The sequence below is a fragment of the Bubalus kerabau genome, chromosome 8 (assembly GCF_029407905.1).
Source record: "Bubalus kerabau isolate K-KA32 ecotype Philippines breed swamp buffalo chromosome 8, PCC_UOA_SB_1v2, whole genome shotgun sequence".
Taxonomy (NCBI): Eukaryota; Metazoa; Chordata; class Mammalia; order Artiodactyla; family Bovidae; genus Bubalus; species Bubalus kerabau.
This window is the reverse complement of record NC_073631.1, coordinates 121,792,356-121,812,504: the sequence shown is the minus strand read 5'-3', so window position 1 is coordinate 121,812,504 and position 20,149 is coordinate 121,792,356. Positions and strand designations below refer to the sequence as shown.

The 20,149-nt window shown below is 53.3% G+C and overlaps 2 long non-coding RNA genes across 2 annotated transcripts in view; both read right to left on the bottom strand.

Annotated features, from left to right (window-relative positions):
• Window positions 1–239: 239 nt before the first annotated feature.
• Window positions 240–20,149, bottom strand: part of LOC129659710 (uncharacterized) — a 30,940-nt gene continuing 11,030 nt past the window's right edge. Inside the window, exon 3 of the long non-coding RNA XR_008718197.1 lies at window positions 240–2,165. This is a non-coding gene — a long non-coding RNA (uncharacterized LOC129659710). The remainder of the gene's footprint in view (window positions 2,166–20,149) is intronic.
• Window positions 6,861–19,861, bottom strand: LOC129659709 (uncharacterized). The gene is made up of 3 exons (XR_008718196.1): window positions 19,738–19,861; window positions 18,780–18,932; window positions 6,861–6,992 (listed from the first exon to the last, which is right to left on the bottom strand). It is a non-coding gene; the product is annotated as an uncharacterized LOC129659709 (long non-coding RNA).

Below are 20,149 nucleotides of genomic sequence, written 5' to 3'. Positions count from 1 at the left end.
AGTCAGACACGACTGAAGCGACTTAGCAGCAGCAGCAGCAGCGGCATGGCTATATTTAAACCACATACCCAGAGCTCTGAACAGTTTTTTAATGCCTTGTCAAATGTGAGCTGATAGCCACATATCAGAAGACATTTGAGAAAAGCCTCCAATATGAAGACAAAGATAAAGAGAAGTAAAAGAGACTACAAAAAGCAAAGATAATATAGGAGAATAAGAAAACAACAACAACAAAAAAACACCAAACCTACTATAATTAATATCTGCAGAGAAGTAAGAGAAGATATTGGATTCATGCAGCAATGGAACTGAATGTTATTTTAACAGGGGAACAACTTATAAGTAAGAAAGTGCTCTTATACTGAAAGTATAAGAAATATTTAAAATTTTAGAAAATTTGGTAAAGGAAGTTGAAGAAATCTCTCAGGGGAAAAAAAAATACAAGAAGACAAAGAGATGGAGTAGCATAAAAAATAAGGAAATGAGGATCAACCCCCAGAAGTCACACATTACACTAATAGGAATTCCAGAAAAGGAGAGGGGATAACAACAGAAATGAAGAAATTAACAAGTAATACCAGCACTTTTCCCAGAACTGAAAGACATGGGCCTCTAGATTGGGTTTGATAAGCATATAGCACATTATCATTTTTTTAGCCCATTATCTTTTAAAGAAAACTTTTAATGGAAGTATATTTGAGATACTGTTGGACTATAAAGATGGATGAGCACCAAAGAATTGATGCTTTTAAACTGTGGTGCTGGAGAAGACTCTTGAGAGTCCCTTGGACTGCAAGGAGATCCAACCAGCCCATCCTAAAGGAAATCAGTCCTGAATATTCATTGGAAGGACTGATGCTGAAGCTGAAACTCCAATACTTTGGTCACCGGATGGGAAGAACTTCTCATTGGAAAAGACCCTGATGTTGGGAAAGACTGAAGGCAGGAGGAGAAGGGGACGACAGAGGAGGAGAGGGGATGACAGAGGATGAGATGGTTGGATGGCATCACTGACTCAATAGACATAAATTTGAGCAAACTCGCCAAGATAGTGGAGAACAAAGGAGCCTGCCCTGCTGCAGTCCATGGGGTCATGAAGAGTCAGACACGATTTAGCGACTAAACAACAATAACCTATACTGTTATCTACAGCAACAGTTTGGTTTTCATTACCATCACGTATTTCCTTGAATGAATATACCACCAATTATTTATCCATTCTGTTGTTGATGAATTTGGGTTATTTCCAGTTGGTGGTTATAACAGATTTTGTTGCTGTGAACATTCTTGTTTGCTTCTTTTGGTTGATTGGATTTACATTTTGGGTGCGTAGGGAGATGTAGGTTGTATGATTGGCTTCAGTAGAAACCGCTGAACAGTTTCCCAAAGCGGTTGAACCAACGTATGCTGCCATTAGCGGTGTGGGAGAGCTCCAGCCGTCTCTGCAGCTTCTCCGACAGCTGGTACTGCCTTTTCACCCACTCCCATCCAGGTCATCATGACAAGTTGTGAAAGGATGTTCAGTAAGGGACAGTGTGTTGTCAGAAGCACTTCCAATCTTGTGCTGGGAAGGATCTGAGTAAGAAAGTGGCTCAAGAGAGGCCAGGAGAGCAGCCAAACCCTGAGGGACTCACGAGCCCTGACCGGGGTCAGACTTCATCCCGTGTGCTTGGCAGGCCTGAAGACCACTTTTTGAGTGTCTGAAATGTAGTTTTGGCTTCACTGTGGACCATGGGTTCAAGGAAGGCAATATAAATGCAGAGGGAGCTGTGAGCTATTGCAGAATCGAGGCCGGTACTGACGAAGCTTCAAACGAGGATGAGAGGGCTGAAGAGAAGTCGATTCAGGAGCAGTTCAGGTGGGAGACCCTAGCCGTCCCGGTGGCGGGTCTGCGGTGTCAGCTGAGGGTTGGGAGGACCAAGGGGACCCCACGTGCCTGGCTCACCCCCAGGGACTGACGCTGCAGATGTGGGGCAAGGAGGAGAGTCCAGTCCTGGGTGTGCTGAGTCTGAATTGCCTGCGAGACACCCGAGTGAAGACCTCACACAGGAAGGGGGCTGTTTCAGCCTCCTGGTGCTCTCTAAGCAGAGGCGTGGTTGGGGTGGCAAAGATGTAGATCTGGGAGTCAGAATCACGAAATGAGGTCAGGAGCACAGGAAGAGCGCCTGGAACAAGAAGAGGCATAGGCAGGCCTGAACCCTGAGGAAACACAACACTTCATGGACGCAAGGAAGTCTGCAAGGTGCTGTGGGGTGGAGGTGGGGCTGGGGAGGGCGTGGGACAGGAGCCGCTTGGGCGGAAGGCTCTGCAACTTGGGACCAGTCTCGGAGGGTGTTCTCGGGGCGGCGGATTTGAACTTGCAAGGGAGTTGGAGCAGGAAGAGTGAGACAGGATGGAGGAGGAGGCCAGTGGTAAATCCTTCTTTAAAAAAAAATGAAGGTCTGAGGCTAGATAACTTTCTCCATGGCCAGATGACTTCCCTCTAAGCCCCTCCCACCAACCACAGTCTGCCCAAGGCCCCCTCGGGGGACAGAGGTGAGCATGGGATGCTTGCTCCAGACTGAACGTTGTGGACATCACGGATGTCTCAAGGTCAAGTTCATCCAGGGCGCAAACCGCAGGCGCATGGGAGGGGATTTCCTTTTCTCCTTCCCAGAGGAGTGCCCCTAAGTGTCCCGGCTGCAGACTGAGGAAGGGGAGGGTCTCGCCCTGAGACTTGAGGAGCCGCTCGGGGGCGTCTCCAGGAGGCCGAGGACCCGAGACACCCAGAGGGACAGTGTCCTGACGGCGTCGGGAGCCGATGAGGGGCGCGGGCGGCCCCAGTGGCCAGTGAGCTGACCCTCTGGGGGAGGCGTCCTGACCCCAGAATGAACGCGCACATGAGCAACACCAGCCGTGTCCTTCACAGCGCATCCTTCACAGAAGGCGTGAGGCAGCGCTGCCCACTGGAGAGGGCCCACGATGGCGCTCGGACTTGAGCGTGAGAGGCTGCGGCAGGAAGAGCCCAGCCCTGGGCTCAAGGTGAAGCACCTGCTGTCCCCGGGCCTGCCCATTCCTGACCCAGAAGCCGCGGCTGCGACATTTCTGAAGGGGCCAGCCGCTGGAGCCGAAACTGGGGCAGGCGCTTTTGTGTGCGTGGTGTTGATTGCCAGCGGTTAATCACCAAGGGTAAGTGGAAGAAATCATTCCTGTTCATTTGCAAATGGAAATCAGACGAGGGCTGTGCTGAAATGCATCAGCGTTTTCCCTTCCAAATGAAAGGATTTCAGAAAGACAGCTGACCTTGGGGTGCCTGGCAGGCCCAGGCCGCCGGCTCCGAGTGTCCTGGGTCTCTTCCAGACGTTCCCGGGCCGCCACGCCCGCAGGTCCCCAGCAGACCTACTTAGTTGAGAAAGTAGGAGCATTTCGGATGCCATGAAGTCACAGGCACACAAACAGCCAGGCTCCCTCTTTTATTACCTTGCAAAGCCCTGGAGACGCTTTCACCTCACTTAAGGAGCCCCGGCAAATTATGCTGAAATCCTTCCAAGGGTTGAAATGATATGTTTATAAATCCTCCTTGCTGAACTGTTGGCCCCAAGAAATCTTACAATAATAAAGACGTATGTGCTGGGGGCAGGAGGGGGGTTCTTTCCTCTCTGTCCACCCCCCCCCCCCGCCCCACCACCAAATGTGCAGCTTTTTCTGCCTACGGGCGGTGTGTTGATACTGCATTTTCGTCCGGCATTATCACCCTCCAAGGCACATGATGTAGCCCCCTGATCAGACGTGTAATGAATGTCTCTCCATGCTGGTGGATTCATTACTGTGATTTATAGCTGTTTTAATGTACACAAGCTTCTTAAACAACTTAGAGTTGATTGTTCTGGAACTAGACCTGGGTCCCCGGGAACTCTTGGAGCTGAGCCACGGTTCAGGGAGTTATTGGTGTCCCTGGGCAGGTAAACAACCCTGGATCAAAGGTGCTAGGCTACCTGCAAACAGTGTCGATGGGAACAGGAAGTGCCTTATAATGGGGAGCAGGGGCAGTCTAATAAACCTCCTGAGCCTGGGCCAGCACCCCGGGCATGGCTGCACTTTGTCTCTAGCATGCAGGAAGGACGGGCTGGGGCCCAGGAGAGGTGAGTGCTCTCGCCGGCATGCCTGGGCCGGCCGGGCACCTTCACGGAACTTCCCCAGGAGGCCTGCACAGGGACATACAGAGGCTGACAAATGCCGGTGGAGAGAACCAACCTGGGTTACTCAGTGCACAGAGATCCTGCTTTTTTCAAAATACATTTTAACTTAGTCATCTTAAGAATGGCTCTAATGCTGTTCAGAATGTCAACCTAAACCAAGCACCCGCTGGAGCATTCCAGAACTGGGGGGCTGTGGGACTTCCCTGGTGGTGCAGTAGATAAGAATCCGCCTGCTGATGTGGGGAACACGGGCTCAGTCCCTGGTCCGGGAGGATCCCACGTTTGTCGGGGCAGCTAAGCCCACACGCCACAACTACTGAGCCCATGAGCCCTAAAGCCCGTGCTCGGCAACAGGAGAAGCCACCCCCTGGGTGAGAAGCGCACGCAGCACAAGTGAAGAGCAGCCCTGCTCGCCACGACCGGGGAAAGCGCGCCTGCAGCGATGAAGACCCAGCGCGGCCAAAAATAAATACACAGATGATTAAAAAAAAGAATTGGGGGTTGTACTCAGAGGGGAGGGAGGGGAACCCTGTAGCAACTGCGACCAGGAATGGGGTGTGGAAAGCTTCAGCCGGACTGGGAGAGCTCAAGGAAAGACAGAAGGCTCCAGAAGGAGGGGGAGGGCTAGGGGAGGGGGTGCTTTGCAGACAGAGGGCTGGCAGCGTTCTGGAAGTTACCGCCTAGAAGGAGGGCTTTCCTGGGCCAGGGGGAGGCAGCGGTGGTGAGGGTGCCCAGGAGAGACTGCCCACCTGTGCCCGGGTGAGAACCCTTGAAAGGAGGCGATGCCCACAGGGTTTCAGGGACGCGTCCCTGGTGCAGAAGGCTCTTCCTCACCACCCACTGGAGGACCGCCCGGTGAAGTTCAGTTAGTCCATCACTGTCCCCAAAAGCAAATGCAACTTGGCTCATCTCTGTGGACCCGAGTTATTTGACTAAGAGGGTTGGATTTAGAAAAAAAAATCACCATCTGAGGCTTGATGACTTATTTCATGGCCGGATGACTCTCCTCTCTAAGCCCTGCCTACCCTAGCTAGGGTGAGGGGCGTCTGCTCTGTGGAGCTGGACACCCCTCTGTAAGGCCGATGCACAGGAGTCCTGGGCTGGGCTGACCCCTGTGGACCCCTGGGCGGAAGGTCACAGGGGAGCCGTGAGAATGCCTGCCCAACAGGCACACAGCCTCCTCACCCAGAGGGGGCAGCGGGGTCTGAGGTGGGCAAGGGATAAGCCATGTTCACCGGAGCGGAGCTGAGCCCGGGACACTCTTTCCCAGCTTCCCGTGTTCTCCCAGCTCCATCCTGCTCCCATCCATGGGACTGTCCCCCAAAATTCACAATGAGAGGTATGAGCCTCCCCCGCCCACCTCTCCTGCACCCCCACCTAAGGGCCCCTGACCTCTGTCCCACAGAGGAGACCCAAGTCCTGGGTGGGCCCCTTCCCACCTGGGTGCAGGAACCTCTGCTATTCAGTCAAGAGCGCAACTGTCTAGACGGCAGCTGACGGGTATTAATCGGCCAGACGGGGTGATCGTGTGCCCCACCGGCCAGCAACTTCAAGCCCAGCCGCGGCAAAGGGGATGCCCACAGGGAGGACAGCAGTGGACGCGAGCCCGCGAAGAAGGCCTCTCTCTGGCTGCGTCACTTCTGTAGGCTCCACTTCTCCAACCCTGGGCTGGTCTGAGCGTGGGCTCACCCAATGTTAGTGATGCCACCGTGTCTGAGAGATGAGATGGAAGTGGGACCTGGCTTCTGTTTTGAGAAGCTCCCAATTTCATAAGATATCATGTACTTTATCAGTTGAATTACATTCTCCCTGCCCCAAATCACACGACGGAGTCCTAACCCCCAACCTCAGAAGGGGCCTCACTTGAAAATCAGGTCTTTGCCTGATGTGATCAAGTTAAGATGAGATCATTAGGGTGGGTCCTGATCCCACAGGACTGTCCTCACACAAAGGGGAGATCTGGACACAGAGACAGATGCCCACAGAGAAGACCCCATGTGAAGACGGAGGCAGACCTGGGGGTGATGCTCCTACAAGCCCAGGGACACCAAAGACAGCAGAGACCACTGGAATTGGGGGAAGGCCTGGGACCGAGGCTGTCTCGTGGCCCCAGCAGGACCCAACCCTGCCCACAGCTTGGTCTTGGGCCTCCAGCTCCAGGACAGTGATATAATATATTTCCACTGCAAAGGATATGAATTTGAGCAAACTCTGGGAGACAGTGAAGGTCAGGGGAGCCTGGAGTGCTGCAGTCCATGGGGTTGCAAAGAGTCGGACACGACTGAGTGGCTGAGCAACAACAAAGCCGCCCCAGCAGCGCTTTGCTCCGGCAGCCTCAGGACTCTAATAACACAATGTGTGTAGCAAGTTACCTCCTACAGGGACCCACTGCCCCCTGAGTCACGGGGAAGGCGGGATCCACATACACAAGTCACACAGATCATTTTTTACCCGACCAACCACTTTAATTAAAGGGAGGAGAAAAAACAATTTAGTTGAACGGCTGGTTTCAGTGATATTTTTTTCTGTCTTTCTCCAGCAGTTTGCCTGAATTTATATGGTCTTTCCACGGACAAGCGTTCCAGCCCCTTGACCCTAGGACGGGGTCTCTGGCTCTGTGCTGGTGCCCTGGTCTCATGCCTGGCCTTGACCCCTGGATGCCTGGGAAAGCACCTGACTGATCCAGCTGGGGACGCTGCTGAGGCCAGAGACGCACGCATGTGGCTCCATCAGGAAGTAAGGTTGCTCTAGCCACCACCGATGAATGTCTTGCTTGGGGCCAGGAAACTGTCTCCCCTGAGAAGATGCATCCTCCTATAATTTCCATAAAATATTAAAAGTGGAGTTCGGTTATAAGAGCCGCACCTGCTGATTCCCACCCCTGAAGAGGAGATGGCTGAAGGGCTCTGGAATGAGGTCAGTCTTCCTAACCCGAAGGCGGTCTTGGGAAGGTGGGTTTCTGCTGTATCTGCTGAGAGCACCCAGCTTTGGAGACCAGCAAACTTCCGCCCACCACGAGGTCACAGGAGGGCGAAGGCAGCCATGTGGCCAGACGTCTGGGGGGCAGGGAAAGCAGTGGTCACTCAGAAACCTGGGAGACAGTGAGCTGGCCAGTGGGAGAAGGGCAGTGAGTCTCCAGCTGAACTCCAAGGACAGTGCATCTCAGGGCTGTGAGCCGAGGTGTCCCAGAGACCCACCCCGGGAGATCTGTGGACCATGTGCGGCAGCATGGATGGACCTAGAGACTCTCACACTGAATGAAGTAAGCCAGAGAAGGACGAATATCCCATGATGTCACTTACATGTGGAATCATATAAAGCGGTGCTAATGAACAGAAATAGTCACAGATGCAGAAAACAAACTTATTTACAAAACAGAAATAGGGTCAGAGATGTAGAAAGCAAGCTTATGGTTACCAAGGGTGGGGGGAAGGGCATACAAATAAGTTGGGAGACTGGGACTGACATATGCTGCTGTTGCTGCTGCTAAGTCGATTCAGTCGTGTCCGACTCTGTGCGACCCCATAGACGGCAGCCCACCAGGCTCCTCCGTCCATGGGATTTTCCAGGCACGAGTACTGAGTGGGTTGCCATTGCCTTCTCCAGGGACTGACATTTCACTTTCATGCATTGGAGAAGGAAATGGCAACCCACTCCAGTGTTCTTGCCTGGAGAATCCCAGGGATGGGGGAGCCTGGTGGGCTGCCGTCTGTGGGGTCGCACAGAGTTGGACACGACTGAAGCGACTTAGCAGCAGCAGCATATATAAAAATGTGAAGTGAAAATCGCTCAGTTGTGTCCAACCCTTTGTGACCCTGTGGACTATACCGTCCATGGAATTCTCCAGGCCAGAATACTGGAGTGGGTGGCCTTTCCCTTCTCCAGGGGATCTTCCCAACCCAGGGATCGAACCCAGGCCTCCCACATTGCATATATAAAAATAGACAACAGATGAGAACATATTGTACAGTCCTCACGCTGGCTCCCGGCAGCCGGGGACTACTCAGTTCTCTGTACTGACCTGTGTGGGGAAAGAATCTAAAGAAAAGGTGGATATATGTCCATGTGTAACTGATGCACTTTGCTTCACACCTGAAGCTAACACAACATTGTAAATCAACACTACTCCAATAATAAGGTAAAAAAAAAGACAGTTCTGTGGATACAATTCAGGAGTCCCTGTAACTGGATAGGAAATAATATCTTTGTTTTCACTAACCTGCGACCAGAATTTCGCAGGCCTTTTAATTATGAATGTGGCAACAACCCACCGCCAGCGGCAGGAAGCAGACCGTGAAGTATCACGTGACTGCAGGCTCCTGTCACGTGACTGCAGGCTTGGGCCGCCCCGCACAGACCTCGCAGGGTGGCTTACACATGTCAGTCCTTCAGAGGCGTCTGCACCAGGGACTTCGTGGTTTAAGTCACTGGTTAAGAGGCGAGCGTGTTACTCTCACACGTTTATTCAAATGTTCTCATAAATATGTTTCAGAACAATTGTTTTCCTTTATAAGCCCCCATATACCTGTAATGCAGGAGATGTGGGTTCGATCCCTGGGTAGGGAAGATCTCCTGGAGGAGGAAATGGCGACCCACTCCAGTATTCTTGCCTGGAGAATCCCATGGACAGAGGAGCCGGCGGGGTCGCAGAGTCGGACACAACGGAGTGACTAACACTTTCACTTTCACATGTTGCATCACAGCCCGAAACCCTTTCCTCTGAGAAGCAGGTCCCTGGGCTCCACCAAGGGGCCAAAGCGCCCATGACTCACAAGATCAGCTCCCAATCCTCTAAGAGGGGACGGGAGCCGGGTTTGAACCAGGAAAATGGTCAAGGACTAAAGGGAGGTGACTCGGGGTGAGGGGGTCCCAGGAGTGGGGGGCCAGGCAGCTGAGCAGGGCCAGAAAGATTCTCAGCAACTGCGACAGCGGGACCGCTATCATCCCTCGAGCAGAAGACAGAAGGGGCGCATGGTCCAGACTCCAGAAGCAGCCGGGACTGTGGCAGAGACGCCCACTCCAAGGCCCTCCGAGAGGAAGGCTACCCACCCCTCCCTTCCCCCGGCTTCCAGAAAGCCACCTGTACCTCCTCTGGCCGAGTCCCCGTCGTGCAGGGGCTGGGATCGGCCTCCCCCGGCACGCCCCGTGTCACCTTGCAGAGCAACGTGAGGGCTCATCACCTGGGCTGAGGCCCTTTCTCCTGGGGCTGCGGTGGCCCCGGCAGGACAGCGGGAGGGCCCTGGCAAGACCAGCAGCCCCATGTGCAAGAGCCCCCGAGTGACCACACTCAGGAAACACGGAATCACAGCTCCTCCACTCTGAACGCGGGACTCCTGCCGACGCGCCCTTTCTGACCTCCTCCCCAGATTGTCATCTTGTGCATTGACACGCTGTTGAGGGAGAAGAAATGAAATTATGAAGAGTTCTTATTGATTCACTCGTCAGCAGGCAGGCCTGATCCGGAGGAGACGATAAATATGGGTGGTACCTGTGTGAATTCGAACAATCACTGGCTTATTAGTGTTTGGCACCAGGAACACGGCTGGGATTAATGCCCCGGGATCCCTGGTGCTGCCTCCAATCTTATCTATTTTATGAGCCAGCGCTTTGCTTTCTGAGTCACTGGGAGAATCGCACTTGTACATCAATTACATTTCCATTAGTACTGAGATCTCTTTCTTCCTAGGGCAGGATCAGGCTGCAGATACACAAAATATCAATACTGACTCTCCCTTCGTTATGCTAATCCCGGCCTCGTCCAGGGCCTAGACGGGGTTCATGCTGATGCAGTGTTTACAGGCAGCTGGGCTTCCCGGACAGTGCGGTCCCCACTTCCGTGGGCGCTCAGCCCCAGAGCTGGAGACTGGGGTGGAGACCCCACGCGTCTGCCCAGGTGACCTCCTGGTGGTCCGGGCACGTTCGCTCCGTCAGGGATGCTGGAGTCGTGCTGCTGCCGTTGGCTTACTCATCGGCTGCGCCTCCACACCGCAGTCAGAGCATCCTTACATAAATGAGTGAAGAGGACATGATGGAGATGTTAGATCACCTCAGGAGCTTGTTCTTTGCCTGGTTTTCCGTCGCTGACCTGACCCCCACCCAGAGTCAGACATGGCTGAGCCCACATGCACAAGTGTGTTCTTTGGGAGGGTGACCATTCTGACTCCCGCATTCATTCATTCAAATGAAGGCAGCTATTATTTTATTCAATCAATATTTACTGACACTTTACTGTGGATATTGAAAGCCACGAGACTGAAGGAAGTCACCTGAGGAAAGATTTGACCTAAGGAAGAAAGGAAAGTTAAGGGCGGAGCCTGGCGCACTCCAGTGTCTAGAACTTGGAGAAACGAGGAGGAATCTGAGACAGGGACTGAAATGCAACATCAGGTGAAGCACGGACACCACCTGGAGAGGGCATCCTGGATCCCAAAGACAGCGCCGTAAGGAAGGTGCAGGAACCCCTGCAGCCACTGGGCAGGGGCCCAGACAGGGGGCTGGACTCAGCACACGGGCTCCCTCCCACAGGTCCCAGCAAGATGAGACAGGCTCCAGGCAAGCCTGAGCGGAGAGGGCCCGGCAGAGGCCCCACCTGGCCTCAACAGCCTTGCAGAAGAAGAGCGACGGTGCTGGAGGACTCGCCCGTGCCGAAGTGCAACCATTCCTCACGGCACGGCGCTCAGGAGAGTGAGGCACTGGCCAAGGGCGGTGTCGACGGACGGGAAGGAGCTGCGGACCCAGCCCTGAGCCCTCACATGTACACTCAGCTGTTTGCACGAGGTTGCTGAGACAACTCGGCGGGGGAAATACTGATGACCACCTTTGCAACAGGTGGTCCTAGGACAACAGGCTATAGCCACGGCAAAACGATGAACCTGGACCCTCGCACCACGCAAAATGTAGTTCACTTATAGTAGATCATGGACCTAAATTTTAAAATATTCATTTATTTGGCTGCACCTGGTCTTGTTGGGACATCTTAGTTGCAGCGTGTGGGGTCTCAGCCCCCTGACCAAGGATTGAACCCGGGTGCCCCACGTTGGGAGCACCAAGTCTTAGCCACTAGACCACCAGGGAAGTCCCCATAGATCTAAATTTAAGAGGTAAAACTATCAAATTCTTAGAAGAAAAGACAGTAGCAAATCTTCATAACCTGGGTTAGGTAAAGCCTTCCTAGGCTTTTAGGACACTAAAAGCAGTAACAAAAGAAAGATAAGTAAGCTTGACTTTGTCAAAAAGAAATACTTTCGTTCTTCCAAGAACACCATCCAGAAAGTGAACAGACAAGGTGGAAGAAAATTCTTGCGAATCATACGTACAACTTCTAAAAAACACTTGTATCAGGAGTATGTGAAGAACCCTTACACTTTGATGATAAAAAGACAAATAACCCATTAAAAACAAGCAAAGGATCTGAACAGACACTTCTTCAGTGAAGATGTTCAAGTGTCCAATAAGCACATGGAAAGGTGTTCACCTTCACAGGCCATCGGGAGGCGAAAGTGAAGTCGCTCAGTGTCCGACTCTCTGCGACCCCGTGGACTGTAGCCCACCAGGCTCCTCTGTCCATGGGATTCTCCAGGCCAGAGTACTGGAGTGGGTAGCCTTTCCCTTCTCCAGGGGATCTTCCGAACCCAGGGATCGAACCCAGGTCTTCTGCATTGTGGGCAGATTCTTTACCAGCTGAGCCACCAGGGAGCCCCAAGAGAAGTCAAAACTGCAGTGACATAGCATGTCACGCCCCACTAGGGTGGCTGCCACGAGCTGGCCGGTGATAGAAGCTTGTAAGGATGTGGAGACCCTGGTAAGTTACCATGCTCAACAGCAGGGGTGCCAAGACACACCACCATGATGGGGTGGTCTGAACAGCAGAATTTCCTTCTCACAGTTCTGGAGGACGGCAAGTCTCCGACCAAGGTGCTGCAGGTCTGGAGAAGGGCTCCCCTCCTGGCTGGAGACGGCCACCCTCTCTCCGTGTCCTCACACGGTGGGGAGAGAGGAGGAGAGAGAGGGGGAGAGAGGCTCTGGGGTCTTGTTATTGCTGCTCAGTTGCTCAGTCATGTCCGACTCTTTGTGAACCCTTGGACTTTAGCCCACCAGGCTCCTCTGGCCATGGGATTTTCTGGGCAAGAATACTGCAGTGGGTAGCCACTCCCTTCCAGGGTATCTTCCTGACTCAGGGATCAAACCCGTGTCTCCTGTGTCTCCTACATTGCAGGTGAATTCTTTACCCTCTGAGCCATCAGGGAATCCCCTTAAGAACAAGTGCAAAGGTTGGAAAAGACCAGCTTTCCAGCTCGTCTCATCAGGCAACAGGGTCCCTCTTACTCAGCCCTTCCTTTCAGCCAGGCCTCCTGGTGACTGATGAGGCCCAACCATGGGGAGCCATCGGCTTTAGTCTATAGTTTCAAACGTTCATCTCATCCAGAAACACCCTCACAGACACGCCCAGAGCAGCATCAGACCAAACGTCCGGGCACCCGTGGTGCAGCCAAATTGACACGTAAATGAGGCATCACACAGTCCTCAAAAAGTTCTGTGTCGTGTTACCAGACAACTCAGTCGTTCCATGCCTGAGCATAAGCGACGGGAAATGAAAAGGAACAACCACACAAAAGCTTGCCCACGAAATGTCAAAGCGACATTTCTCGTAATAGCCAAAAGACAAAAACAACCTAAATGTTACCAGCCGACGAAAGAGTAGATGGAGCCTGGTCCATCTTTGGCAAGAAGAAAGGAGGCCCTGACGGAGGCTGCAACGTGGTGATCCTCGAACACGCTGAGTGAGAGAGGCTGGACACAGACGCTCACGTGGCCTGTGATCCCGTTTATACAGTGTCCGGGAGAGGCAAGTCCATCAGGACAGGAAGTAGACGAGCGATCACCAGAGGCTGGGGAGGGGCAGATGGGAGCCGGGGCGGGGGTCTACGAGCAGGTAGGTCCATGACCACCCACTGGAGCTGAGACAGTCGGCGTGGGTGTCTGCTCAGCTGCAGAAGTGTGGACAGAACGTCCCTGTACTCCGCTTGGAGATTTGCAGGACGAGGGTCAGACAAGGGGCGGGACGCAGGCGCAAAGGAGTTTCGGACGTTGAACGTACGCCATGCAAACCTGGGAATCTGGACGAAACAGCCTGCTGCTGGACTACCTGAAGGGTCCTCTCTCCCCGGAGCTCACTCACGGCTGCTCCTGGCGGCCTGCCCCGCCCCGCCACATCGCACAGTGGGGATCGTGGGGTGTGTCCTCCCAGAGACGACACAGCCGTCTCAGACAGCTCAGGAACTGGCTCCATGTCTCTTTGCTATGAGGACCAGTCTGTAAGACCGTTCTTAAATATTGATGTATATTTTTTAAATAGCAACAATTAAGTTATAAAGTAAAATCTGGGGAAAATATTGGCAATGAATGTGATAACTAAAGGTAAAGGCCTTCGGTACATACGTGTTGAGCTTTGATAAGTCAATAAGAAAATGCTGAGCATCGCATGAGAGAAATGGCAGAGGACATTACTCAAGAATGGGCTTTTTACCACGATGTTTTAAAAAGAAGGGCTTCTCTCGTGACTCAGACAGTAAAGAATCCTCCTGCAATGAGGGAGACCTGGGTTCAACCCCTGGGTTGGGAAGATCCCCTGGAGAAGGTACTGCTACCCACGCCACTATTCTGGACTGGAGAGTTCCACGGACTGTATAGTCCATGGAGTCACAAGAGCTGGACACAACTGAGTGACTTTCACTTTCAAAAAAGAATGTAAAAAGGGGGGAGTGAACTAGTGATACAGTGTGGCTGAATCTCAAAATAATCACACTGAGTGAGTCAGACCAAAAACAGTCCGGAGTCCACACTCTGTAGTGTATGGATAATCTACAGCCAGCCAGCCAGCCAGTGCCTGCTCAGTCGTGTCCAACTATCTGTGACCCCACGGACTGTAGCGCACCAGGCTCCTCTGTCCACGGGATTCTCCAGGCAGGAACACTAGAGTGGGTTGCATTTCCTCCTCCAGGGGATCTTGCCGAGTCAGGGATGGAACGCTCATCTCGGGGACAAGGTCCCAGCTCAATCGAGTGCTTCTTCAAGGAGCACGTACCCCAGGGCAGGAGAGCTGGCTCTGCTGGGGGTGGGCATGGGGGGCAGGGCCGAGTCCTGCTGGAGGACCAGCTGACCAGCCTGGCCAGGGAGGGGCCCGTGAGCCCGGCGCTGGCAGGAGCAAGGAGAAGCCTGACCCACACAAGGGCAGGAACGGCCTGACGACTCGGCCATCGACCGACATAATGGAGAGATGACGGAAGGAAGGCTGGCGGCCTCGCTCCTCGTGATAAATACATCGGTGGCCCTCCTGATAAATGCTCGCGGCACAGCGGAGCGGATGAAGCTGTACCCAATAATGGTCCTCATTCGTTCTTGGACCTCTCTGCTGAAACTGCCAATTAAGATAGTGCTTTAAGAGGGATGTGGGTTCCCACCAGCTCCAAGATGGCTTGAAACCAGCACGTCTCACCAGATGCCAGGAGGCTTCCGGGTGGCTCTGCTGATGAGCAGCCACTGACCTGCTTCTGACCCCGGGTGACCAGTTGCGGGGGGACGCTCACTGTCCTTGAGACAGCCTTGGCACTGCGTGCCCCTGCCAGGCCCTCTCCTGTCCCCGCCAGCACGCCGGTTCCGCTCCAGAGAGGGCCCCTCTCTGCCCCCCGACCCCCGCGTGCATCCCGCAGCCTCCGTGCCTGGTGCCTTGTTACCCAGGCCGCCTCAGGTGGAGTGGGGGTTAAATGGAGAAGGCCGGGCAGCCACACTTGTTTAGGAGGTGCCACGGAGGCAGGACCACGTGAGGGGCTTGGTGGAGATGCTCTGAGCCACAGGTGACCACACTGTGGTCCAGCCTCCATCAGCTTCAGTCTCCCCCACCTCTGATCTGAGAGCTGTCCAGGATGGGTTCCTGAGCCTCAGAGGCTGTGTTCTGTCCATCCCTCTCAGACCCCCACCCATATTTAACTGTCATCTAAGCCCACGCAAGTTGGAGCCACCCAGATCCCTCCTGGGGTCCCCTGGTGGCTCAGTGGTAAAGAGTCTGCCTGCAGTGCAGGAGAGGCAGAATCGATCCCTGGGTGGGGAAGATCCCCTGGAGGAGGGCACGGCAACCCACTCCAGTATTCTTGCCTGGAGAATCCCATGGACAGAGGAGTCTGATGGGCTACAATCCATGGGGTCACAGAGATTCAGACACAACTTAGCGACTAAACAGCACCACCACCCAGTCCCAGGAGACCAGGCTCCACAGCAAAGCCTGAACAGCCAGACCCTTGGCACAGTCTGAGCTCTGGGGTCTCTGCGTGCTCAGAGAACAGCGAACAGTCCTCGCGATTTGGAAGCTGCATGTGGTGGTCGCCTAGGGCTGCCAGAGCAGACCAGCAGAGAGCTCGTGGCTGACAAATGGCGGTCACGGTCCCCAGTCTGGAGGCCGGAGTCTGGACATGGCCAGGCTCCCCGAGCGTGCTGGGGAGGGTCTGCTCCACGCGCCTCTCCTGGCTTCTGTGGGCCCTTGACTCGGGGCTACAGAGCTCCAGGCTTTCTCTGGCCTTCTCCCTGCACTCGTGGCCACGGCCAAAGGGCCCCTTTCTGTGCCGACACCGGGGGTATTGGGCTAGGACCCTCCCTACCGACCTCACCTTCACGTGGTCATCAGTAAAGTCCTGCTTCTCTAAATAGGGCACGTCCTGAGTCAATGGAGAACATCAACACAAGCATTTGTGGGTGTGGGGGACACCATTCAACCCACAAGAGGGGGCAAAAGCAGACTTGAGCCTGTAAGAGCTGTGACTGCAGATTGTTATGAAAGGAAAGCAATATTATATCATCCAGATAAGCACAGCAGGAGTGAACACGCTCTGGTATTCACCCAAAAGCTTCATCGAAGTCTGAGTGAGGTGCAATGATGCTCCGTGCACACCCCTCGCCCCCACGCGGATCTGCGGAGAACACGCGGAGCAGACACACAGATTTACCTGGTTCTTACCCGGATGGGCTCGCTCGCAGAATGAGGCAATTGATTAGATATACAGCTTTAGGAAAGCTCAGTATTAAACTGTCATTTTGTCAATAAAACGTCATTTCATCAATATAATGTCGGCACGCCTGAATGTTTCTGCATAATTAATTCTGCTGATGCATTAAGGAATGTTATACACAATATTAATCAAAAGGTAGTGTCAACAGAGGGCCATATATAAACCCAGATATCAAGACTGCAAACCTCTCTGAGAACCCTGTTCCCACCGAGACACTGCTCATCTAGAAACACTTGGATTTTTTTTTCATAAAACTGCTATTTAAAAAATTAATCAGTCAAGGAAAAGCAATTAGAGTAATATACAGACACCTCCTGGGAAATTAATTTTTTACAAAACATTTTTTAATAAATTGCATTTGCTGTTGTTGTTGTTCAGTCCCTCGGTCAAGTCCGAATTTTTGTAACCCCGTGGACTGCAGCATGGCCTCCCTGTCCCCCACTATCCCCTGGAGTTTGCTCAAACTCATGTCCATTGAGTTGGTGATGCCATCCAACCGTCTCATCCTCTGTCATCCCCTTCTCCTCCTGCCCTCCATCTTTCCCAGCATCAGGGTATTCTCCAGTGAGTCAGCTCTTCACATCAGGTGGCCAAAGGATTGGAGTTTTATTAGCTTCAGCATCAGTCGTTGTAGTGAATATTCACGACTGATGTCCTTTAGGATGGACTGGTGTGATCTCTGTAGTCCTAGGGCTTCTCAAGAGTCTTCTCCAGCACCACAGTTCAACAGCATTTAGCTGTACTCAGTGTTCAGAGAGTGGCCCTGAATCACGGGGTTACGGGGCACATGGAAACCCAGCAGTGTCCTCACAGACACTCGGGCACAGTTCTTCGTGGGCTGTTTGCAAACAGATGCAGCTTTGTCATCCTGGGAAGAGGGGCTCTTGACCACATGCAGACACATGGTCAAGGCCAAGGCCGAATGCTGAGCTCTGGACCTCTCCGCAGAGCCCAGGAAAGGCTCCACTGGCCCCCAGCTGTTTCAGAACCAGCCAGGAGCAGGCGAGGGGCAGGCGCCTGCCGGGAAGAATAGCCCGTGGCAGCCCGCGACCAGCTGCTGCCCTGCGCCTCCCGTTACCCCTCATCGGCCCCTCTCTCCCCGACCCCCATTTCTCCCTCTCTGTGGCCACAGGCCTGTGAGCCCCCTGCCCTCTGCTGGGGCTCTGTACCCCACATCCACTCACGGGAAACTGGACTCCCCTTGAGCGAAAGAGGCCCCCGACAAGCAGAGGGGGTGCTCAGATCTGCAGAGCTGCCTGTCCTGGCTCACCATATCGCGAGCCTGGGGCACTGAAGCCTGGCTCCCCCAGGACTTGAAGCCAGGGTGACCCCATGAAGAGGACACCTATCCCCCATCCTGGCTACTACGTCCTGGAAGCGGTCCGGCTGCCCCAAGCCCAGCACCCACCTGGACGCCATGGCCTCACCTAGAAGCCCCTTCACGGGTCCCCAGCCTGACTGGTGGAGTTCTGCCTGTCCCGACCAGGATCAGACCCAAAGACCCCCATCAGGGTGTGACGACAGACGCCTGGGCTTGAGCCCCAGCTTCGCCACCTCAAATGCTGCTGCTCTGGGCAAGTTTCTGGATTCAGTTTGCAATTCCAGGAAACAGGGATGATATTAACAGTTAGTTAACATCATCATGTGTTGCTCACGCGGTGTGAGCAACACACGAGACTAGACGTCATCACGTTACCGCCTCAAACGGTGCTTGGCACGTGTAGAAGGCGTGGGGAGATGTCGGCTGTCCCCAGGGCAGGGCCTGGACACCGGTCCATACCCAGGGGGCAGAACGCGGGTGCTCCCAAGCTTGAGTCAGACGTGCGGCACCTACCGTGCTGGCTCAGCCACCCCCAGCTCTGCGGCCGGACACACCCCTCCAAGGCGGGGCCACGGCTGTCTGTGCTGTGCACCTCCTGAGCCCAGAAAGCTCAGAGCTTGGAAAGGGCGAGAAGCAGTAACCCGCAGGTAGGTTTTCTGAAGGTCCGTGGCCGGCCCCGGGGTCCAGCTCTCTGGTGGCAGAAGCCTCACGCTCACAAGGGAAGATCCAGAAAGACTGTTTAGCAAGGAGGCCTGGATCGCCGCCTGGCACCTGCGGGGTGGTCAGGGCCACACACGGTGAGGCCCGCAAGCTGGACTCCCCGGGTCCCTCCAGGGCCACAGCGTCTCCAGAGCGGCCCTGGGCTCGTCGCCGTGAGGCTCCAGAGGGAACCATGGATGAACCCAGATGCACGGCCTTCAGACTAACAGCAACTGCGAGCCAGCTTGGCTGCTGCGCCCCCTGAGCCTCAGTCTGCTGGCCCCTCAGATGGGCAGTGATAGAACCCACCTCACAGAAACGCGAGGCTTGCAGGCTCAGTCCAGAATCAAAGCGCTGACCAGTTCCATCCTTGGCGAGGCCCCCTGCCTGGCTTGTGGGCTCCCCGGGTCCTCACGTGATGGGGGTTGGGCTCTGACCTCGTCTCAGGAAGATCTCAATGCTGTCATGAGGGCCCTCCCAGGGACCCCACCTAAACCCGAGCCCCCCACCCTGAAGGCTCACCTCCATAAGTGATCGCACTGGGCGTCAGGGCTTCGACAGATGAATTCTGGGCACACAAAAGTTCAGTCCACAGCAGACACATTCCCCCCACGACTCCAGCCGCCAGCACTTCACGATGAGCGGATACCAAATATCCCACAGAGAGACGGGGACCTACACGTATAAGGCCATTGCTGTGTGCCGTATGCTCCACGCGTGAGCTTTCCTCCTGCCCCAACATCCTCATTAGAATCCCAGAGGTTATTTCCCCATTTTACAGATGAGATAAGGAAACCGAGGCTGAGAAGACCACAGCCTCTCACCCGGGTCCCATCACAGTTCCCAGGTTGGGCGGGCTCCAAAGTCCAGCTCCCACCTGGGAACCTGGCTGCCTACCCCCTCTCCCTACCATGCACCAGCTCCCAAGAACACTTGGCCCCTGCGAAGCACAGGTCTCTGTGTTCTGAGCTGTTCCGAGCTTCGCCTTACATGTCGCGGTCTTGGGAGCTCAGAGATGCTCAGAGATGCTTTAACAGGGATTTGGGATTTTTACCTCTATTTGCAATGGATTCCTAAAATTTAAAAAGCCATCTTTTATGGAAACTTTTTATAATTATAAAAATGATTTTTTACTCACAGAAATAAAATAAGAATATTGTTGTGAACTATTTTACATTTGTTTTTTTTTTCTTTAGTATTTCTGGAGACTGCATTTAACTGCACTTTAATAGAAAGGTCACTGATGGGTTAATAAAGGGCCAAGGGTGGTCTGGCTACAGAGGCCAGGATGGTCTTTTAAAACCTCTTTAGCTGGCAAGACAGATATTATTAGCTCTGTATATCATCAAAAGGCCCATGTTTGAATCAAATAGTTCTTATTAATTTAATTATTTAACCAAATTTGCAATCATTACAATCCCCTTCAAAAGAAAAATTGTATTATCAATATATTTCCCATCAAGGATTCTGAGGAGCTTACAATTATCTGCAGATATATCCGTGCTCTGAGTGAGGTCCTCCATGTGAGACATTTCATCTTCCTCATCTGATATCCTTTATCACCTGAAAATGCTTTATAATAGATTGGGAAAACCAAACTCTCTTCATCTCTTAAGTTATAGGGCATCAGTTCAAAGGAAGGTCATTATGATATATTTAAGGCACGCAATAACTCCTAGGCATATTTTTTTGCCTGTGTAGGAGCCAAGCAAGCATTTTCCTTGTGGTAATATAAGTGGGAAAGATTCACTAACTAAAAATAAGTATGGCTTGGTAATCACTTAGAACGATCTGGTGAAGACCGAAAAGGTTAGGGTGATGGGGAGGTTGATGATGAGAGTATTAATAAAATGTGTCCTAAATTGCTCTCTAACTAAATCAATAAACCCCAG